This window comes from Ciconia boyciana, chromosome 4, assembly GCF_034638445.1.
Source record: "Ciconia boyciana chromosome 4, ASM3463844v1, whole genome shotgun sequence".
NCBI classification, from domain to species: Eukaryota; Metazoa; Chordata; class Aves; order Ciconiiformes; family Ciconiidae; genus Ciconia; species Ciconia boyciana.
Window position 1 is genome coordinate 14,845,305 of NC_132937.1, and position 3,057 is coordinate 14,848,361.

Consider the following 3,057-nt stretch of genomic DNA (forward strand, 5'->3'; position numbering starts at 1 on the left):
AGAGAGGTAGTGGAGGCCCCATCCCTGGAAACATTCAAGGTCAGGTTGGACGGGGCTCTGAGCAGCCTGATCTAGTTGAAGATGTCCCTGCTCATTGCCGGGGGGTTGGACTAGATGACCTTTAAAGGTCCCTTCCAACCCAAGCTATTCTATGATTCAAACAGATTTTATTTCTTCTCATGGATTAGCAGCAACCCTGGTGCATTTTGGGACAGGTTTCTGGTCCAGGCTGACATTTACCTGCCCATGAGCAATGCCATCCACAGCAGCACAGGCTGTGGGTATCACCCCTCTTTCAGAGCGTCTCCCCAACCCAGGTACCATGCACATTTTTATCAGCTTCATTATGCTTATTTCTGTATTTTCCATATGGGCACATACATATGGTCTGTTTAAACAAGCTTGCAGGGTTAATTAGAAAGCAGGTCTTTATCACTTATTTAATATTTAGCACTTGTGGAGTAATTTTCACCTGTAGAGATCACAAAGACAGGCAAGCGCTGCTGCCCAGCTGTATGGATGGGCAACCAGAGGTGCTAAAGCCCAGGTCCCTACTCACAGGGAAAGGGATGTGCCCAAGATCACCTAGAATACCTATGTCAGGGCCAGAAAAAATATTATTAACTCCTGGACCCCATTCCTATTCTCCATCCCTTCACAGCACATATCATGTTACGCTTTTTGTCACTCTGTTCATGACAATAAAGTAATTGCAGTCATCAAGTCATCGGCAATGCAAGAGGAACTGCACAGGGAAAAAAAAAATCTAAAGACATCAATCTCATTTATAACAGCCTGGAAAGTTTTTAAAATTTAAAAAGTATAATGCATGTATTAATGGGCATGTCCAGTGTGTCTTTCACCAGCAGATACGGGAATAAGAAGGAACTCTTTTTTTTCCCCTATCAATTTATCATATGCATCACAGTGGAAAAGGGATTGAGGTTCTCTAAGGAAATGAGGAAATCGGCCTCAGTGTACGTGAGGTCACTCCGGAGGCTGGTGAACAAGATGTTAAACTAAAAATGTTATCAAATTTCCATTTTTCAGGATGCAGAAGTGACCATTTTAAAAGCAATGTGATTTTCTTGCAAGTGCAGCAGACTCGGACGCTGATGCTGTTCTGCTTTCGCACCCTCCTCTGTCACCCCAAGGGCAGACGGCTGCGCCCTGGGCACGGTGCAGCTCACCCGACCTCTGAAACGGCCTCAGCTGCAGCATCAGCAACTGCAGAATTTGATGGGCCATTTAATGGGCAGCTTATGCTTGTGCCCATTAATTATTTGGAGGTGAAGTGAGGAGTCCATCTCTTTCCTCAGACTCCAGTTTCATAACAAACCTTAAATTTTTCTTTTTTATGCCAGCAAATAATGTTCTTCCCCTCCTCAATTTTTTCATACTATTTATCACAAAGCAGATTTTGAGCAGATTTTGGGCCTGGGTGAGTATAGTCTCACAATCATTTAGTAAGGCTGCCCCAAAATCTAGCCCCTAACTAATTTAGATCCAGATTCTGCAAATACTGTGAGCGATTCCAGGCCGGTTAGGAGTCTCCCTGGCCTGCTCATGTGAATATTTGCAAGACTGGGCTCTAAAATTATCCCTGCACTCCTGCCTGCACCAAAGGCAGGCATACAGGACAGACAACCCCAGGAATACCCTGCCTGCATGGCATGTTAATTTTGTCCCCCCTGTGTTTTATGGCTGGTGTCTTGTTTAGTTGGGTGCAATTGTTTTAGAACTGGACCTGCTTATAGCAGCCATGATTTAAGAGTCTTGGCTTCTACTTCCAATGTGATAACTGACTTACCGAGTGACCTTAAGCAACTTATCCGCCCGCACTTGTCATACGAAAAGGGAGGTACTCGTCTGTGGGAGTGCATGCGGGATGGGGACCCTCAGGGACTTCTCCTGCCCTGCAAACCCTGGCGCTAGGATGTCGAGCCGGACTTCCCAGCTCCCCTGCAGACTGCAGCAGGGCTGCACAAGCCGCGCAGCCTCTTGGTGGCTCAGTTTCCCCATCCTCTGCAGGTTCTTGCTGGCAGAATTCGAATGGGGGATCTGTGGAGTACCCCGGGTGCCAGAAATTATTACCACTAGTAGCACCCATAACAAGAATAGTCATAGTGCTACGTGCTAACCATTTCTGCCTCTCATTTTGAGAGAATTGGGAGTATACTTACTCTCTGTGAAATACTTTCCTTTCCTTTGGCGACAGGTGCTGTAAAAGTGCAAATTATTATTGGCATTATTGCTTTTCGTGCCATGCCCTCTTTCGATGCCCAGAATCATATATATATTTTTTAAATTTTTTTTTCTTGGTGGTTTTTTTTTTTTTTAATGGCTGGATCGGCTTAATACTTCAATATTTACAGCGAGCTACAGCCTCTCCAGCACACCCAGGCTTGGGGGGCTCCCCCCCGCTTTGCCCCCGCTGGTGGGGACACACACACACACAGACACACACGCAGACACACCGACACGCAGACACACCGACACGCAGACACACAGACACACCGACACGCAGACCCCCCCCAGCCGCTCCGCACCCCCGGCGGAGCCCCCCCTTACCGAGGCGGGGGTGGGGGGGGCAGCACCCCCGGGCGCTACCGGCGCATCCCCGCGGCGCGGAGGGGGGGAGGACCCACAACCTTTCAGCAATCCGAGCCGCCGCTTACGCAAGGCGATTTGAGATAAATATAATATATATATTTTTTTTTTCCCCCGGAGCGACACGGTGTCTAGACGCCCACGTGACGGGGCCGGGGCCGGGCCGGGGCCGGGCCGGGCCAGGCCGGGCCGGGGCCGCGCCGCTGCGCACTGCGAGCCGCCGCCGGGGGGGGGAGCGGGCGCGGCCGAGCGCGCAGGCACCGCGCCGCTGCGGGCTCCGCTCCCGCCGCGCCCGGCTCCGCCGCCGGGGCTCCCCCGCAGCAAGGGAAAGACGGAGGCGCGGTGCGGGGAGGGAGCCTCTTTGCACCGAGCGGAGGGAAGAAGAAGAAGAAAAAAAAAAGGAAAAGGAAAAAAACCCCGAGAAAGGAGGAGGAGGAGGAGGAGGAG